The following is a 16,377-nucleotide window of genomic DNA, read 5'->3' on the forward strand; positions in this document are numbered from 1 at the left end:
CAACAGCATAATCACTAGCATCACACATGATTTCAAAAGGTAAGTTCCAATCAGGTGGTTGAACAATAGGTGCAGTTATCAAAGCCTTCTTAAGTATTTGGAAGGCTTCCTCACAATCATGGTCAAAAACAAAAGGAATATCCTTTTTTCAAGAGATTGGTAAGAGTCCTAGAAATCTTAGAAAAGTCTTTAATGAACCTTCTACAGAAACCAGCATGACCAAGGAAACTTCTTATACCTTTAATATCTGTGGGCTATGGCATTTTCTCGATTGCATCAACCTTAGCCTTATCGACTTCAATACCTCTTTCAGAAATTTTATGTCCTAAGACGATGCCTTCATTAACCATAAAGTGGCACTTCTCCCAATTCAAGACAAGATTGGTATCTTTACATCTCTGCAAGACCCGATCACGGTTGCTGAGACAATCATCAAAAGAAGACCCATAAGCGGAGAAGTCATCCATGAAAACCTCAACAATCTTTTCACAAAAGTCATAGAATATAGCCATGACAGGTGCATTACATAAGCCAAAAGGTATAACCAGAATAACCGTCTAGAAAGCAGAAGTGCGTGTGTTTAGACAGTCTTCCTAGCATTTGGTCGATAAAAGGCAAAGAGTAATGATCTTTCCTAGTGGCTTTATTCAATTTCCTAAAATCGATCACCATCCTATAGCCAATAATAATCCTCTGTGGGATCAATTCATCCTTATCATTAGGGACAATGGTAATACCTCCCTTCTTAGGGACGCAATGCACCGGACTCACGCAATCACTATGAGCAACATGATAGATAATACCTGCTTCCAGGAGCTTTAGTATTTGTTTTCTTGCTACCTCTTTCATCTTAGGATTTAATCTCCGTTGATGATCAGCAACTGGCTTGGAATCAGGATCAGTTTTAATCTTGTGCCTACATAGAGTGGGACTAATGCCCTTAAGATCATCAAGAGTATATCCAATAGTAGCACGGTGCTTCCTCAGAGTTTTTAATAACTTCTTTTCTTCATGCTCTAAGAGGCTAGCATTAATACTAACAGGATATATCTCTTTCTCATCAAGATAAGCATACTTAAGAGTATCTGGCAACTGTTTAAGCTCGAACACAAGATCACCCTTTGGTGGGGGTGGATCTCCAAGCAGTTCAACACGCAAATTATTCTTAAGGATAGGATATTGTTCTAAGGCAACTCTATCTATCTCATCTCTCTCATCCATATGCATATCATTTTCATGCCCAAGCAAGTATTGCTCTAAAGGATCAATAGGAGGCACGGAAATAGAAGCTAGAGCAATAGTTTCATCCTTACTAGGCAACTCCTTTTCATGAGGTTGTCTACCAAACTTGGAGAAATTGAACTCATGTGACACACCTTCAAAGCCAACAGTTATAGTTTGCTTCTCACAGTCAATATGAGCATTGACTGTATTGAGGAAGGGTCTGCCAAATATGATGGGACAAAAGCTATCTTGTGTGGTAGCAAGAACGAGGAAATCAGCAGGATACTTCGTTTTATCACACAAGACTTCAACATCCCTAACAGTTCCCATAGGACAGATAGTATCTCTATTGGAAAGCTGAATAGTGACATCAATAGGTTCTATCTCAAGAGGCGCAATCTCATCTTTGATTTCATCATATAAGGATTGAGGTATTGCACTAACACTAGCACCCACGTCACATAAACCATGATAACAATGATCTCCTATCTTAACAGAAACAATGGGCGTGCCAACAACAGGCCTATGTTTGTCTCTAGCATGTGGTTTAGCAATTCTAGCAGCATCTTCACAGAAGTGAATATCATGGACATCAACATTGTCGGACAGGAGATCTTTGATAATAGCAATGCTAGGTTCAACTCTAATTTTCTTAGGGGGTGTAGGTGTTCTAATGTAGCCCCTACGTATCACAATTGAAGCTTTAGAATGATCCTTTATCCTAACAGGGAAAGGTGGTTTCTCAATGTAAGCACTGGGAACAATAGGATTATTATAGGCAATGACTTTCTCTTCAACTGGATTGGGTTTAACTACATTGACTTCTAAGGGAGGATGATATTTAAACCACTTCTCTTTGGGGAGATCAATATGAGCAGCAAATGATGCACACAATGAAGCTACTATTTTAGAGTCAAGTCCATACTTAGCGCTAAAATTACAAAAAATATTTGTTTCCACAAAGGATTTAACGCAATCAAACTTGAAATTCATACCTCACTCCTTACCTTCATCAAGCTCCCAATCTTCAGAGTTGCGTTTAATTCTCTCCAATAAATTCCATCTGAAGTCAATATCCCTCTTCATAAAAGAACCGGTACAAGAAGTGTCAAGCATGGTGCGATCATCATGAGAAAGCCGAGCATAGAAGTTCTGAATGATAATTTATCTCGAGATCTCATGGTTGGGGCATGAATATAACATTGATTTAAGCCTCCCCCAAGCTTGAGCGATGCTTTCTCTGTCACGAGGCCAAAAATTATAAATATAATTCCGATCACGATGTACTAGATGCATAGGATAAAACTCTTGATGAAATTCCAATTTCAACCGATTGTAGTTCCATGATCCAGTATCATCACATTGCCTATACCATGTCAATGCCTTATCCCTCAAAGATAAGGGAAATACCTTCTTCTTGACCTCATCCTCGGGCAAACCTGCAAGCTTAAATAAACCACAAACTTCATCTACATAGATTAGATGCAAGTCTGGATGTGATGTTCCATCTCTTGTAAAAGGATTAGCCAGCAGTTTCTCAAGCATACCCGAAGGAAATTCATAGCAAATATTTTCAGTAGGTGCAGCAGGTTGAGGAGAAACTCTTTGTGCTTCCGTTCGAGGTGAAGATACTCCGAACAAGCCCCTCAACGGATTAGTTTCCATAGTGACAAGTGACGATAAATTTCAGCACACTACATAAATGTTTCCTTACCAATTTCCACTTACCAAAGGCGCTTCACTCCCCGACAACGACACCAGAAAAGAGTCTTGATGACCCACAAGTATAGGGGATCTATCGTAGTCCTTTCGATACGTAAGAGTGTCGAACCCAACAAGGAGCAGAAGGATCTGACAAGTGGTTTTCAACAAGGTAGTATCTGCAAGCACTGAAATTATCGGTAACAAGTAGTTGTGTGGTGAGATGATTCGTAACAAGTAGCAAGTAATAAAAGTAACAACGGTGCAGCAAAGTGGCCCAATCCCTTTTGTAGCAAGGGACAAGCCTGGACAAAGTCTTATAGGAGGTAAAACGCTCCCGAGGACACAGGGGAATTTTTGTCACGCTAGTTTTCATCATGTTCATATGATTCGCGTTCGCTACTTTGATGGTTTGATATGTGGGTGGACCGGCGCTTGGGTACTGCCCTTACTTGGACAAGCATCCCACTTATGATTAACCCCTCCCGCCAGCATCCGCAACTATGAAAGAAGAATTAAGACAAAGTCTAACCATAGCATTAAACAAGTGGATCCAAATCAGCCCCTTACGAAGCAACGCATAAACTAGGGTTTAAGCTTCTATCACTCTAGCAACCCATCATCTTCTTACTACTTCCCAATTCCTTCCTCTAGGCCCAAATAATGGTGAACTGTTATGTAGTCGACATTCACATAACACCACTAGAGGAAAAACAACATACAATACATCAAAATATCGAACGAATACTAAATTCACATGACTACTTATAGCATGACTTATCCCATGTCCTCAGGAACAAAAGTAACTACTCACAAAGCATAATCATATTCATGACCAGAGAGGTAATGAGTAGCATCAAGGATCTGAACATATAATCTTCCACCAAGTAATCCAACTAGCATGAACTACAAAGAGTAATTAACACTACTAGCAACCTTACAAGTACCAATCGGAGTCGCGAGACGAAGATTGGTTAATAGAGATGAACTAGGGTTTGGAGATGAGATGGTGCTGATGAAGATGTTGATGGTGACGAGTCCCCTCCGATGAGAGGAGTGTTGGTGATGACGATCGCGACGATTTCCCCCTCCGAGAGGGAAGTTTCCCCGGCAGGACCGTCGTGCCGGAGCTCTAGATTGGTTCTGCTCAAGTTCCGCCTCGTGGCGGCGGCGAATCCACCAAAAAGCCTCCTCTTGATTTTTTCAGACTGAAACCCTTCTTGTAGCAAAGGGGGGGGGAGCCAGAGGGCCAGCTGGGAGCCCACAAGCCCCCTAGGCGCGGCCAGGGGGTGGCCGCGCCTAGCAGTCTTGTGGCCCCCTGCTGGAGCCCCTTCGGTACTTCTTCGGCCCAGTAATTTTTATAAATCCCAAAAAAAATCCACGTTGATTTTCACGGCTTTTGGAGTTGCGCAGAATAGGTATCTCAAACTTGCTCCTTATTCAGGCCAGACTTCCAGCTGCCGGCATTCTTCCTCTTCATGTAAACCTTGCAAAATAAGAGAGAAAAGGCATAAGTATTGTACCGTGAAGTGTAATAACAGCCTAAAAAGAGATAAATATCAACATGAAAGCATGATGCAAAATGGACGTATCAACTATGAAGCTATAGGCCGGGTCAAACCCTTAGCTGAGTTATAAACGTGGGGAATATCACCAACGGTCGTATAAGTTGATTCCTACCCACACATGCACATGAATGAATCAATTGATTCCTATCCACACAGTACGGGAGAAGGAACCGGGAAGGAGACCTTGTCCATTCGGTGTTCTTTTTATTTAGCCCATACAGTTTCTAAGAACTAAGTATTGGTCTGTCGTTTGCACCATAGCCCTGATAGGTTATAAAATTATCTGATGTACATTATCACTCTTGCTAAATTTGTATTATAACCCTCAGGTTATACGTATATTGTGCAAACACATATTTTCCTCAATACATATGCATACGACTCTTGGGTCATTCTAAATTAAATACGACATAATTATACACGATTTTACAATGGGTAAAATTCTCATTTGAAAACCTAATGCCTTCATATATTTGCGTAAGTATGTAAATTAACTTTTACACGTATATGTATTACCGTAGTAATACTGTGGCAAAAGGATATGTATATATATTTGCTTACATTCTGTGGAATTTAAGAAATTCATGCGTCTTTACCTCTCGCATTACATGCGATTTATGACAACAATTACATTTGCAAAAATGAAATTAACTTTCTTTGCAAATTTTGATGTAATTCAAATAAGAATTATAAGTATCATTCTTAATATGACTAGCCCAAAAATTATTTGTTAATCACAAGGTATTGGTTGCATCTACTGCACCATTTGAAGATTATCCATCTCTACTGTGAGGTCTACATCATGTCATTTCGACAAGATGACTATCTTAAACGTGCTCTTCCAAATATTAATACTAAATGTGACTACCTCAAGATATCATAAGGTAATACTGGCATCTACTGCAAATTTTTGCAGACAATCCACTATTACTGCAAGGTCTACATCATGTCACTTTGACACATGGTTACCTTCAAAGTAATTTGATACATTCAGCATAGCATAAGGTAATAGAATTATAAACATCTACTCACAAAAGTTAGACTATGTTTTCTATTACTGCGAGTCCTACACCATATTGGTGATTATCTTCAAAGTGTTATCCTATATCACTTGAGGTCTACACATAAGGCTATAAGGCATAAGCGATACAAAAATTTGCTCCTCTGAAGCACTTATGTTGTTGTTCACCAAAATATTTTACTCTCGTAGTAAAATACCATTTATGGATAGTCACTACATGCTGAAATTGTATTTTTGTGCCAATATGAATTATTCAAGCCTCAATTTTCTTGAATGGGTCTTGGAAAATTATGCAAATATTTGCATACTCCAACAATTACCTTCTATTACATTGGTAAAATACATGGCACTGGAGCCTATGTCACTATTTGTGATTATAGTGGCGTCCATCAATCAAGATGGATACCATAATTTATAGCAAATATCTCAAACACTGTTGGAATGTCCACATCACATTGTGGTTAGAATTTCATAGTGACTAATCAATGTTAAACATGCAATGTTTATGTTTTTGGCAGTGACTCTAAAGGTATATATTTCCTCGAGAATAAAGTCCAAAATGTTATCAATGATTTCATCACATGCGTTGCATTGAAGGATACACCGAGGTTCACCAAGGATTACCTTGGCGATGATTGTTCTCAAGAAAAATCGTTTTATCCATATATATATCGCTTACTCTTAGAAGTAAATTAAATAAATGCATGAGCATTTTCATGTAACACATGAGTGACATGTCCAAATGTGAATTCATGTTAGGTGGGAGTGTTTATTTTAAGATGATTCATGATACCAATCATTGTATCCATCTACAACATTTGTAGCCATATAGCTCATCCTTCAGGAAAATGTGTTATGGATATTCTCTTAATAGCTAAGTATGTAATTATGGCATTTTATATGTCATCAACTTCACTTAGTTCTCAAGCCAAGTACATAATGGATGAATATTTATTCTCCTTGAATATATCATTTTCAAGCGATCACAAAGACAAATCTCAAGTTTTTCAAATGTGTGATTATATGAATATAATACCTATGATTACCAAACCCAAAAACATATAGTCAAACCACACCATAAATTTATTAAAATGGCAAATAAGTTCATTGGGATATTTGAAAATTTGCAAACATACAACTGATACTCGTGATCTGCGTTGGGTTTTCCGTGAAGAGGAACAGGTTATCATAGCACAAAGTGGGTAAGTATTTCCCTCAGTAATGAAACCAAGGTTTATCAAACCAACATGAATATCAACCACAACCGTGTTCCGCGGCTGCACACAAAATAACAAACAACTTGCACCCAACGCAGGCAAGAGAGTTGTCGATCTTCTTGTCTTGTTATTTGCAAGCAAGTGAGATGTGTAGATAATTGTAGATAGCAAGATAAAATAAAAACAAGTAAAATAACAACAAGGTAATGAAGGTTTTATTAGTATGTTGTGAATAGACCCGGGAGCCATAGCTTTCCCTAATGGCATCTCTCATGAAAAATAGCATACGGTGGGTAAACAATTTTTTGTTGGGCAACTGTAAAAAAACACAAATAGTTATGCCATATTCATGGCAATGATTATGTGTATACATGCATCACGTCCATAAACAAATAGGTCGACTCCTGTGTGCACCTATTACTATTACTCTATTCATTGACCGCTATCCAGCATGCATCTAGAGATTAAGTAAAACAGAGTAATGCATGGAGAACAATGACATGATGTAGACAAAGTAAACTCAAGCAATATGAATAAGCCCCATCGTTTTATCCTTAGTAGCAACAACACAAAGACGCATCTTGTCCCTTTCTGTCACTGGGATATATAAATTCACCAGGTTGAACCTACCACCACTCACCTCTCCCACCGAAGAAATATTGATCTAGTTGGCCAAACTATTTCAATAGATCGGAGATAATTATGAAGATATCATAATCATGCACATACGAATCATATAAGTATTCAGATTTGACTAAAATATTTATCATGAATAATTTGAACATAAACCCACAATTCATCGGATCCCAATAAATGCACCGCACAAAAGGAAATACATCATATGGATCAAAGTGAAGATGCGATGATCATTGTATTGAAGATCAAAGAGAGAGAGAGATTGCCATCTAGGTACTGACTATGGACCCATAGGACTGTCGTGAACCACTCACACATCATCGTGAGGGAAGAAAGGTTGATGAAGAGGTCCTCCGTGATCGAACACCCCTCCGACAGGGTGTCGGAACGGATCTCCAAATGGCCTACCGTCGGAACCCACACTTGTATTTCGGGACTACCTCTGGTATTTTTAGGGTACACGAATTTATAAGGCAAAGAATGGAGTCGTGAGGGCCACGAGGGAGGCACAAGACAATAGGGCACCCCGAGGCCGCACCCTGTTGGCTTGTCGGCCCCTCATGAGGCCTCCAACTATGGCGCTCCGCCTCATTACCAATGTAGTCAGACGGTCGCCACGCATACCATCCCAAGAAATCACTGTGGCATGCATGTTTACAACAAGTATCATGAACACATGCATTTCTATTAATGAATATAAGAGTTTTACATGATGAACTACAAGGGTGATGGCAGCGGGAAAAGCTCTATCTAAGGTAGCATGGTGCTGGTGCGGCTCCAATCCACAGGGATCTGACTACGTTACTCTTCTAGCCCGCGAATGCTCCGGTTCCTTGGCGATGGACGACGGATCCTTATGTGAACCTGACCATGTTAAAAGCCGCTGAGTACTTTTGAATGTACTCGCAAGCAAAACAAGCTAACATATACATTACTCAATGCAATCCATGGCATTCAAGCATGCATAATTGTTAGAGCAATATTAATTATCATGGCATGGCTTACCTATCTAACATGATTTAATATCACGATATAATAGGATTATCCAACAAGATAACTACTAAACTAAATACGTTAAGGTAAAGCACATTAAGTAAATGACATATACTTCGAATATTATCACGATCCAATATGAATCTGTTCCACATCCAATCCAACTCATGTGGTCCTCTGACCATGTTGGGGAATGTTGCATGGGAAACAAATATTTTCCTACGCAGACGAAGACCTATCATGATGATGTCATCTAAGAGTGGAGGTTGGATCTACGTACCCTTGTAGAATCCACAGCAGGAAGCGTTAAGAAACGCGGTTGATGTAGTGGAACGTCTTCACGTCCCTCAAACCGTCCCACGAACCGTCCCGCGATCCGTCCCGTGATCCGTCCCACGATCCATTCCGATCTAGCGCCGAACGGATGGCACCTCCGCATTCAGCACACGTACAGCTCGACGATGATCTCGGCCTTCTTGATCCAACAAGCAAGACAGAGAAGTAGATGAGTTCTCCGGCATGATGACGACGCTCCGGTGGTGGTGATGATCTACTCCTGCAGGGCTCTGCCCGAGCTCCGCAGAAATCTGATCTAGAGGTGAAACTGTGTGGTATAGGCTAGAGTTGCACGTGGCAAAGTTGTGTCTCAAAAAGCCCTAAACCACCACTATATATAGGAGGGAGGGGGAGGGGCTAGCCTTGAGGGACAAGCCCCTCAAGGTTCACCGGCCGCCAGGAGGAGGAGGACTCCTCCTCTAATTCTGTTTGGGAAGGAGGAGTCCTCCTCTTCCTTCCCACCTCCCTCTTTCCTTTTTCTTTTCCTTTTCTTTTGGTATTTTCTTTATGTGGCGCCATGGACTCCTTGGGCTGACTCCACCAGCCCAAAAAGGACTTGTGGCACCACCCTAGGGCCTTGGGCTCACTCCCGGTGGGTGGGCCCTTCCCGGTGAACACCCGGAACCCATTCGTCACTCCCGGTACACTGCCGGAATTGCCCGAAACTTCCCGGTGACCAAATGAAACAATCCAATATATCAATCTTCGTTTATGAACCATTCCGGAAACCCTCGTGACGTCCGTGATCTGATCCGGGATTTCGAACAAGATTCGGAAACCACACATATAACTTAACTATACTAAAACATTATCGAACCTTAAGTGTGTAGACCCTGCATGTTCGAGAACTATGTAGACATGCCCCGAGGCACTCCTCGATCAATATCCAATAACGGGACCTGGATGCCCATATTGGATCCTGCATATTCTCCAAAGATCTTATCGGTTGAACCTCAGTGTCAAGGATTCATATAATCCCGTATGTCATTCCCTTTGTCCTTCGGTATGTTACTTGACCGAGATTCGATCGTCGGTATCCGCATACCTATTTCAATCTCGTTACCGACAAGTCTTTGTACTCGTTCCGTAATACAAGATCCCATTACCTACACTTAGTCACTTTGCTTGCAAGGCTTGTGTGTGATGTTGTATTACCGAGTGGGCCCCGAGATACCTCTCCGTCACACGGAGTGACAAATCCCAGTCTTGATCATACTAACTCAACGGACACCTTTGGAGATACCTATAGAGCAACTTTATAGTCACACAGTTACGTTGCGACGTTTGATGCACACAAGGTATTCCTCCCGTGCCAGTGAGTTATATGATATCATGGTCATAGGAACAAATACTTGATACGCAGAAAACAATATCAATAAAACGACACGATCAATATGCTATTTCATTGTTTGGGTCTAGTCCATCACATGATTCTCCTAATGATGTGATCCAGTTATCAAGTGACAACACTTGCATATAGTCAGAAAACCTTGACTATCATTGCTCAACTGGCTAGCCAACTAGAGGCTTGCTAGGGACATTGTTTTGTCTATGTATCCACACATGTATCTATGTTTTCATTTAATACAATTTATAGCATGGATAATAAACGATTATCTTTAAACAGGAAATATAATAATAACTATTTATCATTACCTCTAGGGCATATTTCCAACAGTCTCCCACTTGCACTAGAGTCAATAATCTAGTCCTCACATCGCCATGCGATTTACATTGTAATAAATCAAACACCCATACAGTTATGGTGTTGATCATGTTTTACCCGTGGAAGAAGTTTAGTCAGCGGATCTACTACATTTAGATCCGTGTGCACTTTGCAAATATTTACGTCCTCTCCTTCGGTGTAGTCGTGGATGAGGTTGAAGCGTCTTTTGATGTGCCTGGTCTTCTTGTGAAACCTTGGTTCCTTTGCTAAAGCAATGGCACCAGTGTTGTCACAGAACAGAGTTATTAGATTTAGTGCGCTCGGCACAACTCCAAAATCCGTCATGAACTGCTTCATCTAGACACCCTCCTTTGCTGCCTCCGAGGCAACCATGTACTCCGCTTCACATGTAGAATCTGCTACGAAGCTTTGCTTGGAACTGCACTAGCTTACCGCACCCCCATTAAGAATAAATACGTATCCGCTTTGCGACTTAGAGTCATCCGGATCGGTATCAAAACTTGCGTCGACATAACCTTTTACGACAAGCTCTTCGTCACCTCCATAAATGAGAAACATTTCCTTAGTCCTTTTCAGGTACTTCAGAATATTCTTGACCACCATCCAGTGATCCACTCCGAGATTACTCCCAAACCTGCCTACCATACTTATGGCCAAGCTGACGTCTCGTCTAGTGCACAACATTGCATACATGATAGAACCTATGGCTGAAGCATAGGGGACAGAACTCATTTGTTCTCTATCTTCCGCAGTTGTTGGGCACTGAGTCTTACTCAATTTTATACATTGTAACACTGGCAAGAACCCTTTCTTGTACTGATCCATTTTGATCTTCTTCAAAACTTTATCAAGGTATGTGCTTTGTGAAAATCCTATCAGGCGTCTCGATCTATCCCTATAGATCCTAATGCCTAGAATGTAAGCAGCTTCTCCTAGGTCCTTCATAGAGAAACTTTTATTCAAGTAATCTTTTACGCTCTCCAAAAACTCCACGTTGTTTCCAATCAGCAATATGTCATCCACATATAATATTAGAAATGCCACAGAGCTCCCACTCACTTTCTTGTAAATACAAGATTCTCCAACCACTTGTATAAACCCAAATGCTTCGATCACCTCATCAAAGCGCTTATTCCAACTCCGAGATGCTTGCATTAGTCCATAAATGGATCGCTGGAGCTTGCACACTTTGTTAACATTCTTTGGATCGACAAAACCTTCAGGTTGCATCATATACAACTCTTCCTTAAGAAAACCGTTAAGGAACGCCGTTTTGACATCCATCTGCCAGATTTCATAATCGAAAATGCAGCTATTGCTAACATTATTCAGATGGACTTAAGCATCGCTACCGGTGAGAACGTCTCATCGTAGTCAACTCCTTGAACTTGAGAAAAACCCTTTGCCACAAGTCTAGCTTTATAAACGGTCACATTACCGTCTGCGTCCGTCTTCTTCTTAAAGATCCATTTGTTCTGAATAGCCTTGCGGCCTTCAGGTAGTACTTCCAAAGTCCACACTTTGTTCTCGTACATTGATCCTATCTCGGACTTCATGGCCTCCAGCCATTTGTTCGAATCTTGGCCCACCATTCCTTCCTCACAATTCGCAGGTTCATTGTTGTCTAACAACATAATTCATAAGACATGATTACCGTACCACTCAGGAGCAGAACATGATCTTGTCGACCTGCAAGGTCCGATAGGAACTTGATCCGAAGATTCATGATGATCATCATCAACTTCCTCCTCAACCGGTGTCACAATGATAGGGGTCTCCCCTTGCCCTACGCCACCATCTAGAGGGATTAGAGGTTCGATAACCTCATCAAGTTCTATCTTCCTCCCACTCAATTCTTTCGAGAGAAACTCCTTCTCAAGAAAATCTCCGTTTTTAGCAACCAACACTTTGCCCTCATATTTGAGATAGAAGGTATTCCCAACTGTCTCTTTTGGGTAACCTATGAAGACACACTTTTCCGCTTTGGGTTCCATCTTTTTTAGGCTGAAGCTTTTTGACATAAGCATCACATCCCCAAACTTTAAGAAACGACAACTTTGGTCTTTTGCCATACCACAGTTCGTATGGAGCCATCTCAATGGATTTTGATGGTGCCCTATTTAAAGTGAATGCAGCTGTCTCTAATGCAAAACCCAAAAACGATAGCGGCAAATCGGTAAGACACATCATAGATCACACCATTTCTAATGAAGTACGATTACGACGTTCGGACACACCATTACGGTGTGGTGTTCCAGGCGGTGTCAACTGTGAAACAATTCCACATTGGCTTAAGTGAGCACCAAACTCGAAACTCAGATATTCACCCCCACGATCAGACCGTAGGAACTTGATCTTCTTGTTATGATGATTTTCAACTTCACTCTGAAATTGCTTGAACTTCTCAAACATTTCAGACTTGTGCTTCATCAAGTAGACATAACCATATCTACTCAAATCGCCAGTGAAGGTGAGAAAATAACGATATCCGCCGCGCGCCTCCACACTCATCGGACCGCAGAGATCGGTATGTATGATTTCCAACAAGTCACTTGCACGCTCCATTGTTCCGGAGAACGGAATCTTGGTCATCTTGCCCATGAGGCATGGTTCACACGTGTCAAGTGAATCAAAGTCAAGTGACTCCAAAAGTCCATCGGAATGGAGTTTCTTCATGCGCTTTACACCAATATGACCTAAGCGGCAGTGCCACAAAAACATGGCGCTATCATTATGAACTCTAAATCTATTGGTCCCAATGTTATGTATATGTGTATCATTGCTATCAAGATTCAATATGAACAATCCTCTCACATTGGGTGCATGACCATAAAAGATATTACTCATAGAAATAGAACAACCATTATTCTCTGACTTAAATGGGTAACCATCTCGCAATAAACAAGATCCAGATATAATGTTCATGCTTAACACAGGTACTAAATAACAATTATTTTAGTTCATAACTAATCCTGATGGTAACTGAAGTGAAACTGTGCCGACGATGATTGCATCAACCTTGGAACCATTTCCCACGCGCATTGTCACTTTATCTTTCGCCAGCCTTCGTTTATTCCGCAGTTCCTGTTTCGAGTTGCAAATATGAGCAACAGAACCGGTATCGAATACCCAGGCACTACTATGAGAGTTGGTTAAGTACACATCAATAACATGTATATCGAATATACCTGATTTTTTTTCTTGGCCGCCTTCTTATCAGCCAGATACTTGAGGCAGTTGCGCTTCTAGTGACCCAGTCCCTTGCAATAATAACACTCTGTTTCAGGCGTAGGTCCAGCCTTGGGTTTCTTCGTCGGATTGTAAACAGGCTTGCCACTCTTCTTGGAGTTACCCTTCTCGCCTTTGTTGTTTGTCTTAAAACTAGTGCTCTTATTGACCATCAACACATGATGCTCTTTCCGGAGTTCTGACTCTGCGACTTTCAGCATCGCGAATAACTTTCCGGGTGACTTGTTCATCCCTTGCATGTTATAGTTCAACACAAAGCTCTTGTAGCTTGGAGGCAGTGATTGAAGAATTCTCTCACTGATAACCTCTTGCGGGAGTTCAATCCTCAGCTCAGCTAGACGGTTTGAGTACCCAGACATTTTGAGCACATGTTCACTGATAGACTAATTCTCCTCCATCTTGCAAGCATAGAATTTATCAGAGGTCCCATACCTCTCGATCCGGGTGTTCTTCTGAAAGATAAACTTCAACTCCTGGAACATCTCATATGCTCCATGATGCTCAAAGCGACGTTGAAGTACCGACTCTAAGCCATACAAGACTACACATTGAACTACTAGTAGTCCTCCTTACGTGTTAACCAAGCATTCTTAATATCTTGATCAGCCGTAGCATGTGGTTCATCTCCTAGCGCAACATTAAGGACATAATCCTTCTTCCCACCTTGTAGGAGAAACTTAAGATTATGAGCCCAGTCTACAAAGTTGCTTCCATTATCTTTCAACTTAGCTTTCTCTAGGAACGTATTAAAATCCAGGGTGACTGTCGCGTGAGCCATTGATCTACAACACAAATATTTCAAAGCGGACTTAGACTATGTTCAAGATAATTAGAGTTTAAGTAATCAAATTACTTGCTAAACTCCCACTCAAAAAGTACATCTCTCTAGTCATTTGAGTGGTACATGATCAAAATTCACTAACTCAAGTCCGATCATCACGTGAGTTGAGAATAGTTTTATTGTAAGCATCTCTATGCTAATCATATCAACTATACGATTCATGCTCGACCTTTCGGTCTCATGTGTTCCGAGGCCATGCATGCACATGCTAGGCTCGTCAAGTTTAACCCGTGTGTTCCGCGTGTGGAACTGTTTTGCACCCGTTGTATGTGAACGTTGAGTCTATCACACCCGAACGTCACGTGGTGTCTCGAAACGACGAACTGTCACAATGGTGCACAGTCGGGGAGAACACAATTTCATCTTGAAATTTTAGTGAGAGATCACCTTATAATGCTACCGTCATTCTAAGAAAAATAAGGTGCATAAAGGGATTACCATCACATTCAATTCATAAGTGACATGATATGTCCATCATCATGTGCTTCTTGATCTCCATCACCAAAGCACCGGCATGATCTTCTTGTCACCGGCTCCACACCATGATCTCCATCATTATGATCTCCATCAACATCTCGCCATCGAGGTTGTCATGCTATCTATGCTATTACTGCTAAAGCTACGACCTAGCAATATAGTAAACGCATCTACAAACACAAACGTTAGTTTAAAGACAACCCTATGGCTCCTGCCGGTTGCCGTAGCTTCGATGTGCAAGTCGATATTAACTATTACAACATGATCATCTCATACATCCAATATATCGCATCACGTCATTGGCCATATCATATCACAGGCATACCTTGCAAAAACAAGTTAGACGTCCTCTAATTTGTTGTTGCATGTTTTACATGGCTGCTATGGGTATCTAGTATGATCGCATTTTACTTACGCAAAAACCACAACGGAGATTTGCAAATTGCTATTTAACCTCTCCAAGGACCGCCTCGGTCAAAACAAATTCAACTAAAGTTGAAGAAACTGACTCCCGCCAGTCATCTTTATGCAACAAGGTTGCATGTCAATCGATGAAACCAGTCTCTCGTAAGTGTACGAGTTATGTCGGTCCGGGCCGCTTCAATCCAACAATACCGCCGAATCGAGAAAAGACTAAGGAGGGCAGAAAATCGAACATCACCGTCCACAAAAACTTTTGTGTTCTACTCAAGATGACATCTACGCATGAACCTAGCTCATGGTGCCACTGGTGGGGAACGTTGCATGGGAAACAAAAAATTTCCTATGCACACAAAGACCTATCATGGTGATGTCCATCTACGAGTGGAGATTGGATCTACGTACCCTTGTAGATCGCACAACAGGAAGCGTTAAGAAACGCGGTTGATGTAGTGGAACGTCTTCACGTCCCTCGAACCGTCCCATGAACCGTCCCGCGATCCGTCCCACGATCCGTTCCGATCTAGCCCCGAACGGACGACACCTCCGCATTCAGCACACGTACAGCTCGACGATGATCTCGGCCTTCTTGATCCAGCAAGCAAGACAGAGAAGTAGATTAGTTCTCCGGCAGTGTGACGACGCTCCAGTGGTGGTGATGATCTACTCCTGCACGGCTCCGCCCGAGCTCCGCAGAAATCTAATCTAGAGGTGAAACTGTGTGGTATAGGCTAGACTTGCACGTGGCAAAGTTGTTTCTCAAAAAGCCCCAAACCACCACTATATATAGGAGGGAGGGGGAGCGGCTAGCCTTGATGGAAAAGACCCTCAAGGTGCGGCGGCCGCCAGGAGGAGGAGGACTCCTCCTCCAATTCGGTTTGGGAAGGAGGAATCCTCCTCTTCCTTCCCACATCCCTCTTTCCTTTTTCTTTTCCTTTTCTTTTGGTATTTCCTTTATGTGGCGCCATGAACTCCTTGGGCTGACTCAACCAGCCCACTAGGACTTG

This window comes from Hordeum vulgare, chromosome 5H, assembly GCF_904849725.1.
Source record: "Hordeum vulgare subsp. vulgare chromosome 5H, MorexV3_pseudomolecules_assembly, whole genome shotgun sequence".
NCBI lineage: Eukaryota > Viridiplantae > Streptophyta > Magnoliopsida > Poales > Poaceae > Hordeum > Hordeum vulgare.